This window comes from Mirounga leonina, unplaced genomic scaffold, assembly GCF_011800145.1.
Source record: "Mirounga leonina isolate KUSES-001 unplaced genomic scaffold, KU_Mleo_1.0 Mir_175, whole genome shotgun sequence".
NCBI classification, from domain to species: Eukaryota; Metazoa; Chordata; class Mammalia; order Carnivora; family Phocidae; genus Mirounga; species Mirounga leonina.
Window position 1 is genome coordinate 14,644,868 of NW_023270453.1, and position 18,152 is coordinate 14,663,019.

The window sequence follows — 18,152 nt, forward strand, 5'->3', positions numbered from 1 at the left end:
GGCTGCAAGCTCGCCCGAGCAGCCCCAACTTCATTTCCTCCCCCTAGAGGCACGTTTCCCAGAAAAACCTCCCCCCGGCCCCCTCCCGCCTTCCCTACGGGACCAGGAAAAGTCTCAATCTCCATAGAAAAGGTTCCATTTAAGTGCCGGGGGGGGGGGGGGGCGCAGTGGGCGGGGCAGAGGTGGTGGAGAGGATTGAATTTCTCTTCGCTGCTAACCAGCCACCGGCGGATAAAGCGCAAGTTTGTGCGCTTCGTCCACCGAGGGATTGCAAACCCAGAAAACAAAGTGTCCAGTGAGATGCGGAGTTTGCCCAGATTTCCCTGCAGATGGGTTTGCGGAAACGCCTGTGATGTGAACTTTCTGCAGATTGTGTATGGAGGGAGCTGAAGGAAAGGAGGAAGGAGAGCGGGGCGGGGAGGGGGCAGTGTGAGCGTGAAATGTGCCCGGGTGTGTGTGTGTGTGTGTGCGCGTGTGTGTGTGTGTGTGTTTGGGGAGGGGGGGTTGTGTGCCCAGGCGCGGGGGCGTCACAGCGGGGCAGAGGAAGGCGTCGGGAGCGTCCCGCAGGCTAATTGGTTTGAGACGTTCCGCGAGCGCTGGAAAAGGTCGTTGAAGGAGTTCGCTGCACACACACAAAATAATAATCTTAAAAAAGAGTGCCGGGCATGCGCACAGAGAGGATGCCATATTGGAATGAGGCTGTAGTGGGAGTCGGAGCACCGGAGCGGGCGCGCAAGGGAGGCGGCGGGCGGGGAGCGAGCGAGGCTGAGCGAGCCGGGGCGAGGCAGAGCGAGCGAGCGAGCGAGGCGGGCAGCCCCCCGGCGGCGCCCGAGGCCTGGGTCCACTCCGAGGGGAGGACGAACTTCACCAGGTAGGACGCCGCGCCGGCCGCTGTCCCCGCGCCCAGCCCGCCCGGCGAGCAGACCTCCGGCCCGCAGGTTGAGTGCGCCGGTCAGCTTCTTTTTTCCAGCTTCGGGAAAAAGGGAAGCTCGGGCCAGCCCGGGCGTGGGAGGCTTGAGGAGCGGGTGCCGAGGGAGAGAAGCGAAAGAGAAGAGCTGGAGGGGAGAGCGGCAGCCCTAGAGCAGAGCCCCAAACTCCGCTCTGCGCTCCCGGGTTGTCATTTTTGCTGCTCGCGTCCCCTTCCAACAACCTCGTCCCTCGGCTTTGAAAAGCCCGGCCTTGCGGGAGACCGTCTGTAGTTGCAAAGTGTCCTCCTCCCCGGGTGCGAGCTGTCCCCTCCCGCCGCCCACCTTCCTCATTTGTGCGCTCATTTTAGCGACGCAGCCGCCCTTGCTAACCCCGCGCTCCGCGGTCTCTTCCCTTGTCGGGGTCTCTTTCTTCTTTTTTTGGTGTGTGTGTTGGGGGCGGGGAGGGGGAAAATGGTAGGGTGAGGACTGGAGACCAGCCATCAGGGGTGTTAAAAATCGTTTACACATTCGGAGTCGCCCTCTTGGAAACATTTGCCTGTGCAGCTGAAATGAAATTGTCAGTAGTAGTTTAGGAGCGTGCTCCGGCATGGATGATCTTTTTGTTCTTTTTTTTTTTTTTTCGCTTTAAAGTAATATCCTGTCACTTGGGGCTTTCCTGTTGTCTACTCTCATATGACCTCCTTTCAAAATTGCTAATCTGATCTAGCTTTGGAGTTTATTTTTTAAACGTGTGTGTGTTGGTAAAAATCCGCCAAAAAAAAAAAAAAAGAAAAAGAAAAGAAAGAGAAAAAGAAAACAACTGTAGGAACTGCTTAGATGTATTTATTGATTTTGGCCCGGGGCGGCGGGAGAGGCTGAACCGGGGACCGGGGACCTGGGGGGTGGGAAGTGCTGGATTCGCGGTGGCCGGACGCACGTCCAGAGCCCGATCCGTACTTGTGTTTTCTTGGAAGCGCTGCAACTGCGGGGAAGGAGTATTTAGAAACCCTGCCAGTTTCAATATGGCGGGCTAAGGTGGTTTTTAAAAACTGAAAATAAAGGTTTTGAGGTGGGAAAAAACCCAACCGGAGTTGCCATGCCTTAGTTTCGACTCTCTTTGGCTACTCCAGGAGCTGTTTTAGCGAATTAAATGGGAAAAAAGAGACAGAATGAGCTGCCCTAGTTTTTTCCGTGTTTCGAGTCTGCGTGTCCAGTCCATTGCTAGGGGGGGGAAGGGGTGCCGCTGGTCCAGACTGGGGCATCCGAGCACAACTGCTGCATGTGTCTTTGGATCGGTGTGCATACTGGTGTGTGCAGTTGTGGGGGGCGGTGTCAAAGAGATACGCCCCGAATGTGTGTGTGCGTCTTGGAACCAGACTCTGCCATGATTTGACGTGACAAACTGCTGACACGTGGTGCAAAATACATGAGGGCAGAGGCGATGATTTATTTCGGCTTTCTTTGAGACAAGCTCTCTGTATGTTGGATTCTGTGCAGGTGAAGCCCGGAGTAGGCGGAGTGCGGAGGTGCTTATTAAAAGGACTAACTGTCTAGGGTATTGGGTGCAGTCGGGCTGCAGACGCCTGTGGGGTTTTGTGTGTGCTGGGGGCACTTCGCACTTGGCGGTGGGGGCCTCGCGGCCGAGGCATGGGGAGGAGAGTGGTGGGGCAGAAAGGTGTTGGCACACCGACCTAGGCGGAAAAGTGTGTAGGGTCGAAGCGAGGAGTTGCTTTTGGATTGGAGTTGAGCTCTAGGGAAGGTGGGGGATGGGAGAAGTGGTCTCGGAAGAAAGTGTCCCTAGCTTAGGTCCAGCGCGAGAAGGCTGGATCTGAGTGGGGCGTTCCCCGGCCGTGGCAGGCAAGCGGGCGGCGCTGTGGCATTGGGGTTTGAGTGGTGTCCGAGAAAGGCCGGCTTCTGGGGCCTGGAGGGTCTGGGACTGGAGTTTGGGGGCAAAGTCGGAGCCTGTAAGGGGAGTCGGAGGGGAAGCAAGCAAACCCGAGCTCGCTAAGCTAGGAACAGGGATCTCCAACAGGGGTCGCCAGTGGCCAGGACGCAGCTGCCGAGCGGAGGTCGCGCGGGAGGGACCCAGGGGACAGGGGGCCGTGCGGCGGCTGTGCGCGGTCCCCCGGGCCTGGCGAGGGCAGGTTCTGGGGACCTTATCTGGGCCGGCGAACCTGATGGCGCCTTGGCCAAGTGCGCCAAGACGTGTTTAAATCTCAGGGTTAAAAAGATAGTGTGTTGGCTAGGTCTGTAGTTAGCGCAGTAACGGGGTCTCAGGGCATTTACAGGGGCCTAGAGGGGCGATCCATAGGGTCAGCTCGTCCTTCCCCCTTAGACGCCGCGCTGCCGGAGAGGCCTCTCTCTAGTAGTGTCCCGCGGGTGGGGGCCCAGGGGAGGCGACACTAGGATTGGATACCCCGCGGCAGATTTTCCTTCCCACCTGGGTTGGCGGGGCTGAGAGGTCGGCGACACTCCGGCCAAGACAGGGTGGGTCCCCCGGGCAGAGAGCGGGGCGCGTCCCCGGCCCTTGCAGCGTGCGCGGCTAGCGGGTCCTCCCGGGGACAGCTTTCCCGTGGGCTTCGCTGAAGTGGAAACCAGCCTAAAATGGCTCTGTGCTTGTAAACTGCAGTTTCAGCCGGGAACCCCTCCCCTCGTCCTCCTGACGTCGCCGCTGACAAGCGCACAATTCACTCTAACGCCCCGAAACCCGCGATTTTGCACCGAGCTGTGCCGTGGAAGCGAATATACAACCGATTACAAAGAACATTCCTCAGGATTCTCGCAGGGCCCAAGTTTTTCCCTTTCTTGTAGGAAGGAGCGGGAAGGAGGGAGGCGCGGCAGGAGCCCGGCCGACCACCGCCCCGGAACCCGGGCTGGGGCTGGGGTTGCGGGTCGGGGCTGGGGCCCTTTCCGCGTAAAAAACCGAGGGAGGTGCCCCGGGGACGCGGATGGTGGCCGTGCGCAGCGATCGCCACCGCCAGGGGCGCTTGGCCTTGACGGCATCTGTGGTGTACGGAGTGCAGAGAGACGCCGGGAAGCCTGGGGGACCGTTCCCAAACTTCTGGAGACCCGCTTGCAGTTTCGCTTTCGGAATTTTCGGATCTTTGGGTTTCTAGAGTTGGGTGGGATTCCGGGAAGAGCAGGGCTCCAGGCGCTGGTCGTACGGATGCTCGTTCCCCTTTCGGTGCAGTAGTCAGACTTCTCACCACCCCAGCGTCCCCTCCTTTGCGTCCCCGGGTCCCGCGGGCGCGTTCCAGGTCTGGGGCCCCCAGCCCCGCGCGCAGCCCCGGCTCCGGAGAGCGTCGGCCCCGCACCGCGTTTTGTCGGCTCCAGCGGCGCGGCCGCCGCGGATCCGAGTCTATTGGTGGGAAACCGCTTTCGACCAGGGCCGACCCTGCTTGAATCCGCATCCATCGCCGCTGCCGTCCTCTTTCCCTCACCCCTCCACCCTCTCACCGACGCCAAGGGACCTGGGGGACCGATTCGCGTGTCTACACCAAGCAAGTGGATCCAGGGTTCACCAGGTCGGAGAAAACGCGAAAACCGGCTTAAATTCGGCACCGCATTCTGGGGAGGCGGTTGGGGGTGGGGAGGGAGGTTGAGCGGGTACAGAGTGGGAGGGAAGAGGCCTTGGTGGCCAGAAGGAATTGGCCAGGCGCTCCTGTGCGATAGGAGATCTGCTACTTTCTCCCTAGTAAGCATTAAGTTGGCACACACGCTGCTTCCTCCCTTCCATAAATAAATATGTCTCAGATCCTTATTTTAGCTAGGCGCTGGGACCAAGCCACCTGCCTGAAAGGGGTGAGGGGCACACCCACGCACACCAGAAACCTTCCCCTGCCCTACCAAAGTTTGGACTGTGCTAAAGACCCATTCTCCTGGCGGTGTAAACCCCTGCCCAGCGGCAGGGTGATTGATTCAGCAGCCCCTGCCCTAGAAAAGAGTCCACCCTGCTTTGATGTGTGTTGTTCTAGAAGTGCTGGCTCTCAGAGAAGAATTTCCCACTAGGGTTCCAGCACCTTGAACTTCCAACAGGCCATCCTGCTGGGACCTGAATTTCACTAATGATGGGAGTCATTGATCTGAGAGAGCTTTTCCTCTTCGTGTTTTCTTGCAGAAACCATAGACCTTTTTGTTGTTGTTGTTGTTGTTGTTTTTGTTGTTTTGTTTTTTAAACCTTTTTAGGTATAAATCCCTAGGTTCATGATTCTTGCTTAAAAACAAACAAACCAGAATAGGTTCCTGAAGAAAGAGGAGAGCCTGGGTGATCTCAGGATTAGCCTCTCTTCCTAAGACCTTCCTTTGCTGTCCTGGGAGTACTGAAGGTTTATCAAATCCTGTTTCTGCCCACTCTAGCTGAGGTGGCATTGTTCACCTTTCTCCATGTACTGGTGCTCATGAAGGACTTGCCACCTCTCTGTGTTGGAAACACTGCTCTGAGAAGTAAGTGAATGAGGGTGCCATTTTATTGGTACAAGGTGCTTTGGGGGTTGAAGAACCCCGGGCAATGGAAATGCATAGTTTGCAGGGCCTATACTTAATACTGAAAAGTTTTTGTCAGGGTATCAAAGTAAAAGAGTTCTTCTCTTCCTCCTCCTCGTCCTTGTTGTCCTTCTTCTTAATAGTTTGTACAAAATGGTCTACTGTGGGGATTTGAATGACTTCCAGTTCTAGGGTTCTCAGCTTGGACCTTTGTCTGATAGTATTTCACTATTTGGAACTTTTGGAGTTCACGACGTAACAGTATAGTGGTCATAAAGAAGAGTTCATAAAAGGTTCTTGTCCCAAAATGAAATTAGGATATGTAGTTCAAGGCACATTTTGTATTTTTTATAAACTGTTCTTATGTCTACATTGCCCCAGTACCGACTTATTGTCCCTATTCTACAAATATGAAAAAAAAAATTAGGGAACTTGTCATAACAAACCAACCTGCACATTCATTGGTGACCCAGGATCTAACCACCTGATTTTGTAAGGAAGATTCCTGGCAGAGGAGAGGACAGAATCAGGAGGCCTGGGTTCTACTTAGGAGGTATTTCTGTCTAGCCTTGTGACCTTGGACCACTTACGGCATTTTTTTTCTGAGCCTCAACTTCCTTATCTACAAAATAAATGCATCAGACTGGAGTCTCACTCAGATCTCCATGCTTCTATTTGGGGGAAAAAAATCAGTGATTCAACACATCTTGGTAGGCGTGCTCAAGTGATTCATCTGTCAGCCCCATGCCTGCTACGTAGAGTGAAAGGAGTACAGGCCTTGGTGACTGAGGCTCAACAAGACGTTTGTGAGAGCAGTTGGTGGGTTGTAGTTCCCTCTGCAGGGGTCAAGTGGTGACATTGTCGAGGGAAAGAAGCTGTGTATGTATGGGGGCAGGCATCGTTCACGCCCTGCAAAAGTGAGGTGTGGAGATGGAGGCACACATAAATGGAGCCTTCATATATAATCTTTCAACTTTCTTTTTTTTTTTTTTAAGATTTTATTTATTTATTTGAGAGAGAGAGAATGAGAGACAGAGAGCATGAGAGGGAGGAGGGTCAGAGGGAGAAGCAGACTCCCTGCCAAGCAGGGAGCCTGATGCGGGACTCGATCCCAGGACTCCAGGATCATGACCTGAGCCGAAGGCAGTCGCTTAACCAACTGAGCCACCCAGGCGCCCCATCTTTCAACTTTCTTAAAAAAGATTTTTTTTTTTTAAAGATTTTATTTATTTATTTGACAGAGAGAGACACAGCAGGAGAGGGAACACAAGCAGGGGGAGCGGGAGAGGGAGAAGCAGGCTTCCCGCAGAGCAGGGAGCCTGATGCGGGGCTCCATCCCAGGACCCTGGGATCGTGACCTGAGCCGAAGGCAGACGCTTAACGACTGAGCCACCCAGGCGCCCCCAAAAAGATTTATTTCTTTGAGAGAGAGAGAGAACAAGCGAGAACGAGTAGGAAGGGCAGAAGGAGAGGGAGAGAGAATCTCAAGCATACTCCGTGCTAAGAGGGACTCCATCCCAGGACCCTGAGATCATGACCTCGAGCCAAAACCAAGAGTTGGATGCTTACCCAACTGAGCCACTCAGGTGCCCCAGCCTTCGTGTATAATCTTTGTAATAGCATGGGCTGGGCTAGGTCATTGTGGTTTTGAAAAGAAGTCATAAAGAAGTACCTGATTCAAGTATGCTTTAGGAATTCATAGGACTAGAAGGGACTATTCCACATAACCCTCTATACCCCACCATTGCAGACAGGGTGAGTGCTGGGACCTCATTCTGCTAGTATTTATAGTGTGGGTGGGTGACTGTAGCCTCCTGGTAGCCTGGGGAGTAAAAGAACTAGATCTGATGTTGCATTTACCATTCCTGCTCTTCATTTAATTTTATTTTTTTAATTTTATTTTTTTGAGGTTTTATTTTATTTATTTGTCAGAGAGAGAGCACAACCAGGGGGAGTAGCAGAGGGAGAGGGAGAAGCAGGCTTCCCACTGAGCAAGGAGCCGCATGTGGCACTTGATCCGAGGACCCTGGGATCATGACCTGAGCTGACTGAGCCACCCAGGTGTCCCCATTCCTGCTCTTTAGGTTGAGCCACTAGGCAGTACAGTTGACCCTTGAACAACATAGGGGTTAGGGGCAACAACTCCCCCCACCGCCCCCAGCTGAAAATTCTTGTGTTGCTTGACTTCCCAAAAGCTTAACTATTAAGAGCCTGCTGTTGACCAGAAGCCTTACCAATACTGTGAACAGTTGATTCATACAGATTTTATATTTGTATTACACGCCATATTCTTACAATAAAGTAAGCTAGAGAAAAGAAAATCATTATTAAAATCCTAAGGAAGAGAAAATATATTTACAGTAGTGTACTTTATAAAAAAAAAAATCCATATGTCAGTGGACCTAGAGTTCAAACCTGAATTTAAGAGTCAGCTATACTTCCTCTCTCTGTAAGACTAGACATGTCCTGGACAACTCCTAAGAAAAATGATCTTGTTGGCTAAAACAAGTGTTGGCTGTGTTGAAGTCCATGTAAATGAGATAGGACTGTATATTGTAAATAAGGGAAGGTATTCAGTTTAGAGCTTGCAGTACAACAAGGGATGTTATAGGATTCATATAAAGTCACCGAACAAGACCCTGAAGGATCGGTTTTGCAGGATCATGTCAGGGTATTGTGATGTAAAGATGCCAGCATCACACTCCCCATCTGGTTAGCGCCTAGTGAATTTTAAAACATGATTATGTTTCACCATATACCGATAGTCAGGTCCCTTGGTTTTGATAAGATGATATTCACTAATCAAAAAGTTTTATTTATTTTTTTGTCACTTAGGTTTCTTTCTGTCCTTGTGATAAGATAGATGTCGTTGACACTGATGAAACAAAGAATCCATTATGCTTTTCTGTTTCATTCTTTTTGATTTTCTGTAAAAAAAATGACACATTTGGTAGATAACGTGCTTGTGAGAGCATATGGTGATAATCTGTAGAGTAAGGCCAACAGAAGACCATTTTGGAGCTGGTGGGATGGGGAAGATGGGGCAGATTTTTATCCTGTGATTTTTTTTTTTCCCTGAAGTTTTGTTGGCTGAGAAAAAAAAATCTTTTATTATTATTATTTTTTAAATATTTTTAAGTAATGTCTTGCCAGCAAGTTAGAGCAAGAGAGAGAGTGTGGATTTGAATCCTAGTCTTACATTGTCTTTGAAACTGTAATTGTTGTATATTGATTATTTACTGTGTGAGACACTGTGTCTAACACTTTAAATGTGTTAGCTTACTTAATCGCTGCAGGTGAGTGCCGTTATCTTTATTTTATTGATAAGGAGATAGAGTCTTTGGAGAGGTTCTAGGGCATCATATAAATAGGGTTGGTTTTTTTTTTTTTGAACTTGATTTGCAGTGCAGGAAGACTAGAGCATTTTCTGTTTACATTTATTTCAGATGGTCATGGAAGAGCAGAGCCTCTAGATGAAGCTAAATCTCTGTTTTTAAATGTAGAAGTGAAAATATTCAGTGTCCTGGGTTGGGATAGAATGTTGCTCCCTGTCATGTGAATTGGCCATTACAGTTTTGAAAAGTGTTGTGTTTCTGAAATTTCAGCTTAATTAAAAGGTAATTGGTTTTCCTACACATCAGTTTCCTTTTTTCTCTCCTCTCTGAAAGACATTCCCACACCAGCGTAGGTGAGAGTAAGTGGAAAAATTCTCAAGTCGTAGGCAAGTGGAGAGTGGAACTCCAAAGGACCTTGGGACAGCTGGGGAAGAGAGCTAGAATTTTCCCTTCTAAGTAGCTTTTCTTTTTCTTTTAAAGACTCTATTTTATTTATTAGAGAGAGAGAGAGCGCACAAGCAGGGGGAGCAGCAAGCAGAGGGAGAAGCAGGCTCCATGCTGAGCAGGGAGTCCGATGCGGGGCTCGATCCCAGGACCCTGAGATCATGACCTGAGCCAAAGGCAAACGCTTAACCACTGAGCCACCCAGGTGCCCTTCTTTTCTAACTAGTGTCGGCTACCGATGAGCGTAGTCTTTTAGATTCAACTTAAGATTTTGGTCTTTTATTACATTATTGTTTTCTTGAGTAGAAACAGAAAACTTCAGAGCGGCTCCTTGTGTGAGGCCTGGGTAAGCATGGTCCTTCCTGTGCCCACTCTGCTCTTGTCAGTGGGTTGTGCACATGGTGAGGTTGACCTCAGGCTCGAAGCTGGCCATCAAAGTTTCTTTGCTGTAGACGAGCACATATTAATTTCACCTCCTTTAAAGCTCAGGAGAAGATGTCGAGTTTTGCCAAATCCAAAGTAAGCAGGATTTTTCTGGAAATTGGCTTTTGGCATTATTTTAGGAAGTGCACTAAAGGAAGATAAGCTACGGTCTCATGGTTAGAGTGAACCGGGCTTAGGGATTTAGAACCCTTGGTCTGGCTCCAGGGGGGTGTATGTGTGTGCGTGTGACCTTGGCTAAGTCACTTTCCTTTAATCCTCCCTCTACTTCCAGTTTTCGATTTTTCCTGCCATGAATGGCAGATAGAATTCTTGCTAGGTACAAATATATTTTACAGGCCGGCTTTAAAAAGTGAAAGCCAGGTTTACTTTTACGGATTTGTGACAAATATGCTATCTTTTTGTTAGAGAAAAAAATCTCTCTCCTACATACTTTACTGTTGCAAAGGACGCCTTTACTTCCTACCTCCACGTTGGAAAGGATGTTTCCGTCTGGGTGGTTTAAAAAAAAATGCTCTTTGGTTGTAGTCATCTTGAGGATTCACTCGTAGTCAACTTGTCTATGTGCTTAGCACAAACACTGGACATGCAAGGGAAGAGGGGATCTATCATCTGATATAAATGATGCCAACTGGTGCATGGCGTGGGCTAGAGGTCTTTATTTTTTTAAAGATTATCTGAGAGAGAGAGAGAGCACGCGCTCATGAGCAGGGGGAAGGGAGAGGCAGAGGGAGAAGCAGACTCCCAGCTGAGCAGGGAGCCCAATGCTGGACTTGATCCCAGGGCCCTGGAACCTGACCTGAGCTGAAGGCAGACGCCTCACTGACTGAGCCACCCAGGCGCCCCAGGCTAGAGGTCTTTAATGAAAAAAGGCAGAGCTCCCTAAGAGACTGTTCCAGACAGGCTTCCAGTTGGTACTCTTGCTGAAAGAGACGCGTTGCTTCTCCAGCACTGTGGAGAGCTTGCAGAAACGTCCCACAAAATGAGTAGAGATAAGGGACAGAAAAAGTCAAGGGGGATTAGGGGACAAAGAACACTGCCAACGTTTCGGTTGGATCACTGTGTTGTGTGCATTTATTCCTGCAGGGAAGAAGCTGGATTTGCCTTTTGAAAGGTGGAGAAGTGGGAGCGAGGGAAATAGGAGCCTTAGCATGGAGGTACCTGGGGAGGAAAAGGAGGGTTTGGAGGACAGAAGTCATTAACACAGCGGAAGTCCAGACTGCAAACATGTACTTTTCCAGGAAGCCTACTTGTCTTATGCATTCATATCCTTGTTGATATTAACTCACTAAGTTACACTTCATCTGCTTTGATCGTACTTACTCTTTTGTACTTATGATGTCTTTATTTGTCAACGGACGAACAACAGATGCAAAATCACTACTCCAGCCTCTGGCTGCCTGTTGAAGGCTGTAGGTTGGATCCTGTTTTTGCTCGTTTTGCTCAAACTGATTGGCCATGATTGACACTGACGTGTCAGCCCAATTTTGGTCGCCGAACACTGCATCCTCATCCTACGTGTTTTGTCTTTGTTCGTATCACTTGCGGTTCTCAGTCTTCATTTTCCACGTGGCCTAGTTACACAGAGGCTTTTAAAGTCCCGAGTGTGTACAAGATGTGTGTTTGAGAGACTTACCTCCCAGCGTTTTTATGTATGTATGTATGTATGTATGTATGTATGTATGTATGTTTTCTTGGAGGGCGGGTGGGGTGGGAGTGAGTTTTCAGATGTTTATCTGGTGGCAGGCGAGATTTCTTTAGGCATCAATGTTTTCTTCAGGCATTTCCGAGGACAGGGCTTTCCTAGCTGAGTGGGACGCTGGGAGGAGTCCATCGCCAGGCCCAGAATCTTGCGAGAAGCATTAACATCAGTGTGCTAATGAAACAGAATGCCGCGGGTAATGTTTTGTATTGAAGCTGACAGTTTCTGAGATCCTCCAACGCCTCATGCCCTGGTGTGTGTAACCCCTGCCAAGGGTGTGTCCGTGATGTCAGGTAAGGCGAGGTGACATCCCCTGGTCCAGAAAAACAGCCAACTCTGGAATCAGACCCACCAGTCATGGTTCTCCGTGCTGACGTTACGCTTGCAGGAGGCAGGACGACTCTAAGCGGCATAGCAGAGACTGTTTGGAGCCTTGTTTTGGCCCTTGTCATTCATTGTCTTTAAAACTTTAAATATGCTTTATCCTTCCCAACTAGCTGAAAAATGCAGGACACCTTTCCCCTTTCCATCCCTCTGTGGCTACGGAACCTCAATGCCTTAATGCAGTGTATCAGGTTAAGTCTGTGACTAGCCAGCTGGGCATTTAGGTCCTGACCCACCTCTTTTTACGAAAGTTTTCGGGATCCAGCTCAGACCATGGGTAATATTTTGTTTTTTTTGAGTCTTTATTCCATTTGAGGGGAGGCTCTATTACTGTCTCCTCCCATATACGCTTTGTTTTAACAAGGAAGGTCCGTGAAAACCCAGATTCCCTGAACTGTGTGCCTGGGAGGCGAGACTTTTAGAGCAGGCCCTGTGTTTGGCAGATGATAACAGTGTTGCTTGTTGCGGTTAGAAGGCCAAGGGTACATTCTGGTTTAGTGATCGTTACATTCCAGTGTAAAGGCCAGATCTCCGTGAATTACTTCCCCTTGTTCTGTACTAACAAAGCTAAATTAGGGTGTTTTTATTGACTGCATAACGATATGCAGTGGGACACCACTGGAGTCAACTTCCTTCATGCATTTAAATGATATGATTTATAAAATTTGATTCATGCCCAATTTTATGGTTATAGGTATGGCTTCAGGTAAACACCTGAAATGCTCTCTAGTTGTTTTATGAATCCCCGAGGAGATTGCACAGCTCTCCAGGCTGGCTTCCATTAGACATTTTGAAGTGTGTGTGGCATTTCTCAAGCATCATTGCTGTGTATCTGTGCTGCTTGAAGTAACCGATACGTAAGATCCCCTCAGAAAATTAGGCGCTGATGATTAGACATTATCTACGCATGTCTAGCTTACTGAAAGATCCCTTGTCAGAATTCTTTGCTTTTTGAGTTCTCATGATCATACGTACGGCACATGGGCTAGTGACTTCCACACATGGGCATGTAATGTGGGATACACATCTCCTGTAAAATATGAAGGATGTTTTAGCTTTGTCAGAGGCTTGGATGGATGCTCTAATTCATTTCAGTCTTTGTAGGTGACAGGGAAACCCCAGGCTTAGTTCAAGATGTCAGGACCGCGTGGGACGATGTCTGTGCTAATTCTAAAAATCATGCTTTTTTATCGTAAGGCCCTTCCAGGCTCTTTGGTGTAAAGTATCTCATGTCAGTCCTAGGGTCACGTGAGGACCGTGTTTAACCTTGGTGGCTTGGAAGCAAATTTCTGGTGCAAGAAACCCTTTATCACCACCTGGATGCAAAGACCTATTGCATAGTAGATTCCGTTGGGGATTTCAAGGCGCCATCCTTCTTTAGAGCCAATAAGTAGTAAAGGGTCCCTAAATAATCTGTAGGTAAATAGTAAATTAGTAAGTGAACTTTTGAGCCAGTGCACAGCTCATCTGCCCTTTGCTTGGGTTTTCTCTTCTCTTGAGCAGGTAGCTTGGGACGCTGCCGTGTTTCTCATGTTGCATAATGTCCCTTTGGAAGCACTGATTTTGTTCACCTTTACTCTTGAGTAATACATGCCGTTTGATTGGGAGGTTAAGAGGTGACAGTTAAAACCATGAATTAGAAGACACGGTACGTTATTGTGGGAACCGCAGGCTGCCGCCAGCCAGCCCTGGTGTTTTCTCCTGGAGTACCTCTTTTCCCCCACATATCTTATTTCCCAGGATTGAGGTATGAATCTGATTGTAAAAAATTAGCATTTCTTGTGCGGGGACAGCAATTTGTGTCAGATTTCAATCTATTTAGAGTGAAAACCAACGAAGCCCGGTTGACAAATGGCCAGTAAATTGCTGTCCTAATCAAGGTGAATCAAGCTCTGAGTATGTGGCGGATGGCAGAATTTCATGAACGTTGTGCCCCAAAGAATCAGTTCATCTCACTTGATGATGGAATCAGGCAGGACCTGTCTCTTCTTAGAAAGGCTGCGTGTTGGCTATTAGGAGTCAGGAGGGGATGGGCGCAGTCAGGCTTTATTAGCAGGCTGGATCCGGTGACAGGGTGGATATAAATAGAAGGAGGCTCTCCTCGATCATAGCGCCAGGCCCTTAACATGGCTTTTCTTCTTCAAAGCCCTTTACAGGTATGGTTCTTGTAGCCACTCTCAAGATCTCAGGCTGTTATTTGGCTGTTTATTTGCATGTTGCTTCTTCCAAAGATGGAAGTAGTGATTTTTCAGAGATCAGATTTGGGAAAAAAATTAGGTTGCACATCCTTCAGAATCCTCTGATATTTTCCGCTTTATTTGAAATATTTTGAAAGGTCTTAGCTCAGGTTAGGTGTCCTGTGCTCATTTCGAGATTTCCCGAGTACGAAATGAGGTCGTTTTCTGTGCTACTTAGACACGCTAGATATCCATGGGCAGCTAGAGCATGTCTGGAATTTCATAAGCTTTGAGTTTAGACCTTCCCATTTTATTTTCTATCTGGAGAATATTTGCTTTTCTGAGTCATGTGAAGAAATGAACAACTGCAAACCTTTTCTCACTTCAGAGTAGGGAGCGTGAAATTATGAGTATGTTAAGTAGTTACATCGCAAGTTTCTTGAACTACTTTGAGGCAGATCACTTTGAAAAGTCTGGGTAACTGAAAGAAACGGGACATTTCTTTTATCACTAATACAGTGCAGTTCACTAAATGAGCCCTTGTGAGCTGCAAGCCTTTGGAGGCAGCCTCGTGACTTACAATAAAAAGCTTCATGTTTTCACCTGAGTTTGGATAATTGTCTCTGCACAGTAAGAGTGTAACATTCCTCATGTCTTATAAAACAAAATCAAGATGGAGAAGTGGTGTATTAGTCAGTAGTGGGGTGAGGAAGGAAGGAAGGAAGAGAATTTATTGATTCTCATAAGTGGAGATCTGAAGCTGGAGCTGGACTCCTCTGTTGCTTTGGATTTAAGAGGGGGATCTTTCTTGGAGACTGCACGTGCCTCATCTCAGGGAAGAAAGGGATGTGTGTGTTTTGAGATGTTCCCTTCTAAACCGGTGACAGTAGGCAGAGACCCCAGCCCTTCTATAATGGAATATGGTGGAATCCTTTTCAGTGTACGTTGACCAACCTGGGAGTAAAGACGTAAAGACACTCATGCTGGGATTTCCTCTTGGAATGACCCAGCTGACCTCCAGATGGGTTCCCAGGATTGACAGCCTCACTTGGCTTGGAGATACCAGCCAGCCCCTCAGTGCCCCCCTCTTAAACAGGAGAACCACAAAGTGTTACCAATCTTCTGAGGAAGGTACCTAACATAAAAAGTAGAGACCAAAACCAACAAAGAGAGCAAAATAACTTCTCTTATGAAGGAGAGAAGAAAAATCTCTAAAAGAAGATCACGAATCACCACAGGGAGGTCATAGCAGACTTTGCATCCTGGTAACAAGAACAGGATAGGGTGGGGAAGGGAGTCTTAACGAGAATTTAAAAAGAGCTTTGTGAAATTAAATTGTAAAGCTCCATAGAAGAGCTAGAGGGAGAAGCTGATGATAGATCCTAGGTGGAAGATTTAAAAAAAAAAAGAGAAGAAAAAGCGACAGAACATAAAAGAAAAAATTAAGCAGATTGAGGAGGTCCGACATTTGATTGAATATTTGGGCAAAAGAACAGAAAACAGAGATGAGGAAATTAGTAGTAATTCAAGAAAATATCCTAGCACAAGAACATGAATTTTAAACTTGAAAGAAGCCAGTGTGCCCTGAAGCCACAAGCAGATCGTCAGTAGGCACGTCATTGAGAAGTTTCAGCTCAGAGGCCCCAGTAACTGGGCTGCTGACAGACTTCCCCGGTGGAAGCTGGGAGACGGTGGACAGAAGCCCTTGAAACTCTGCGAGATGTTTTTTCCACCGCGGAGGGTTTTTTTTTTAAGATTTTATTTTATTTATTTGAGATCGAGAGCGAGAGAGAGAGAGAGAGAGCATGAGCAGGGGGAGCAGCAGAGGGAGCAGCAGACTCCCCAGCTGAGCAGGGAGCCAGATGTGGGGCTCGATCCCAGGACCCTGAGATCATGACCTGAGCCGAAGGCAGATGCTTCACCGACTGAGCCACCCTGGCACCCCTTGACCTTGGAAGTTTTTTCCCCACCTAAACTACTAGTTCCAACGTGAGGGTAGTTAACGGCATTTTCAACCATGCAAGGCCTCATGTTTTCCACCTAAATCCTTTCTTAGGGAACATACCTCCTCAAAAGGGAGAAAAGCGAGAATGGGGAAGACATGGGACCCAGAAGAGAGGCTGTGTGACAAAGGAGAGAGAAGCAAGGTCTCAGGATGGCGTTTGCCAGCCAGCCAGGCATAGAAGGCAGTTCGTCTGGATGGGAGCAGAACAGAGGCCCTGGTGGAAAGTTCTTGAGATGAGATTAACAAAATGCCTATATATCTCAGTTTATGGAGAGGAGAATTCCACAGTGAGTGGAAACATTGCGTTCTTTCGAATGGGTGATAAGTATGTTAAAACTAAGGACGTGGAAAGAACAAGGTCATGACTGACTCCAGGGCAGAGTTGTGTGAGGAAAAGGACACAGTCCCAGGGTGCTGCGGGGTCAGCTGGGACGTCCTCATAGAGCTTCGGGGTCACACCTGCTAGGAGGCGAAGGGCGGGAGGGAGGAAGAGCAGGCTGAGTGCTAGCCCATGACTTGATGACAGAAACTGGGAAGTTCATAAGTGAGTTATCAGCAGTGTGGAGATGAACACCATGGCAATCAGCCAAGGGATCTGAAGGAGAAGGGCATTGCGAGGAGTGAGGGACACCATGGGAAGAGTCCCTAGAGATTGTACAACCCAGTTTCCTCTTGCTTTTTGAGAAAAGAGACCTGCAAAAAATAATTCGGTCAGATACATAGATCCATTAAGAGCGTGGGTCCCCGACGAAGAGTCAACATGATGCAATCTTGATAAACTGTAACTCCTTTCGGCAGATGGTGTAGCAAAGCTTGACTTTGTAAGATGGAACTGAGGTAACTGGCATTCTGTAAGGAACACTACTTATCATGCAAGACTATTTAATGCAGAGCTATTTCTGAAAGAACCAACCTTCCCCTCTCCACATGTAAATGACTTTGCAGAAATATATGTATTTTTTTTAGTACACCTATGTTAAATATCTCTTGATGCAGAACTACTTTATCTTTCTCAGCACCCCAGACAAAAATCTTTTCATCAAGCTGTGGTTCTCCAGGTGTAGTGCTTGGACCAGCAGCATCAGCGGCACCTGGAAACTTGTTAGAAATACGAATGCATCGGGAGTTCTCCTGATCTATCGATCAGAGACTCTGGGAGTAGAGCCCAGCAGCCTGAGGTTTGACAAGCCCTCCAGGTGATTCGGTTGTGCCATCCATCTGGCACGACCACATCCAACTCCTTGGCCATTTACACCTCTCTGTAGATGATGGGGAAAGTGGATGTTGAGGGTGGAGGAGGGACAGTGAGCAGTCTCTGATGCACAGAATTTCTACCCGTGTGTCTTTCAGATACACAGTAATCCGTTCACGGTCAAATGCCTCGTGATGATAAAGTCATAGGAGACTGCATTTCAGGCTGTGCAAAATCATGGTTGTCCCTTTATAAACCAACCCCAAAGGACTCCAAATATAATGGCTGCTGAACTAAGGGGGAATATATGGATACAAGTCATACTTCTGTTTCTCTGAATTTTCTCATAATTCAAGGAAGTTTTGGTACACTGAAACACAGCCTTGTATGCGTAAGTTTTTAATATATGATAAAGACAGAATGTGGAAACCCAATGGGATACAAATGGGTTATTACCTGTGCTGGGGGGAGGGTCGGGAGGGGACAGCCCAGAGCTGCCCCTCACAGAATATTTGAGCAGAAATTCCCCCTATGTTAAAGAGTTAAGTGTAAGCCTTGGAATCCCAGAGAAGTTAGACTTCTGGTGTCTCAGGGTGGGGGGAGGGCTTTTTTGAAAATGCAACTTTTAGGGGTCCCTGGGTGGCTCAGTTGGTTAAGCACCCGACTCTTGATTTAGGCTCAGGTCATGATCTCAGGGTTGTGAGGTAGAGCCTCGCGTTGGGCTTTGCGCTGGGCATGGAGCCTGGTTAAGATTCTCTCTCTCTCATTAAAAGAAAAGAAAGAAAATACAATTTTTAGAAAAATCAAGGGAATGGATAGATTTGACTAAGTTAAGAAAAAGAACTAATCTTTTATCAAAAGGAGCCACTAAAAGGAAAGTTGGGGAAGATATTTGCAGCGGTTTTGTGACATAGAATATGGAGCGCTCTTAAAAATTATATGAAATACCAACAGTTAAAATGTGGGAAGGATATGATGAGCAGGGTTATCACATGAGGGTAGCATGTTACAATGGCATGTTGTGTTTTTTGAATGTCACATTGAAAAAGGGGAAAGGAAACGCGGCTGATGGCCTGGAGGGG

The 18,152-nt window shown here is 48.1% G+C and overlaps 1 protein-coding gene across 3 annotated transcripts in view; it reads left to right on the top strand.

Moving 5' to 3' along the window:
• Positions 1-642: 642 nt before the first annotated feature.
• Positions 643-18,152, top strand: part of SFMBT2 (Scm like with four mbt domains 2) — a 228,824-nt gene continuing 211,314 nt past the window's right edge. Inside the window, exon 1 of one of the 3 annotated variants that reach the window (XM_035021691.1) lies at positions 643-871. The gene's annotated coding sequence lies outside the window, so the exon portion shown is untranslated. Of the gene's footprint in view, positions 872-2,821; positions 4,433-18,152 lie in introns of those variants that run through there. The other 2 variants (XM_035021695.1, XM_035021693.1) reach the window with 2 other exon arrangements.